Source organism: Octopus bimaculoides, chromosome 2 (assembly GCF_001194135.2).
Source record: "Octopus bimaculoides isolate UCB-OBI-ISO-001 chromosome 2, ASM119413v2, whole genome shotgun sequence".
Classification (NCBI taxonomy): domain Eukaryota; kingdom Metazoa; phylum Mollusca; class Cephalopoda; order Octopoda; family Octopodidae; genus Octopus; species Octopus bimaculoides.
In genome coordinates this window covers 17,429,475-17,430,465 of record NC_068982.1, presented here as the reverse complement: position 1 = coordinate 17,430,465, position 991 = coordinate 17,429,475, and positions in this window count along the sequence as shown.

Here is a 991-nt window from a genome sequence, read left to right as displayed (position 1 = left end):
GACTATCAGCACACAGTTTGTGCCCGAATAGCATATGCAAGGAAACTCATTGCTCCCATCTCTAGCCTTACGTGATACTCACAGACCTAGGTTTCTGGGTGGTTACCCGTCCTTAGTGTGAGACAGCCAATGGCTAGCCGATAGCCAACTGGAAAAGATGTTTTCCTGGGGCTAAAAGACAGTAGCATCGTCCTTGTATAGGACTGCCACATTATGTTGGCAAATAAACTGACCTTTCCAGTGTCGTAAATCACTGCAAAGTGAAAATATTTGCTGATGACACTAAGCTCCAGAAAATTATCAATGAAGAAGACCGAACTCAACTCCAGTCTGATCTATATGCCGTGAGTCAATGGGCAAACAAAAACAAAATGCAAATAGACGAGGGAAAATTTGAGCTGATGCATTTTGGAAGAATGTCTATACTAAAACAGCCATACTCTCTTCCTTCAGGGAAACTCCTCACAGCGTCTAATGATGTAGAGACCTAGGTGTAATTGTTGATAACAATCTCAGTTGGAGTGCCCACATCAACAATAAGGTCGATATAGCTCATAGGATGAGCTTCTGGATCTTAAGAACCTTCTGATCCAGAGAACAAGGTGTCATCATTCCACTTTTCTCCTCCTTTGTATGGCCACACCTCGAATACTGCTGCCCCTTGTGGTCTCCCCATACAAAACAAAACATCTCGAAAATTGAATCACCCCAGAGGGCACTCACTAAACGAATTGAAGGCATGACTGATCTCGATTACGGGGACCGCCTTAAAGCCTTGAAGCTCTACTCTCTCCAGCGCCGCCGCGAGCGGTTCATCATTTGTACGACGTGGAGAATATACCGCCAGCATTGCCCAAACGACCTAAACATTAGTTTCAAGGTTCATCCAAGGCTGGGACTACGGGCCATACGTCCCCTGCCCAATTCAGGATCACAACATATAGGTACACTGCGACACAATTTCTTTTCCTCAACAGGCCTTGCCCTGTTT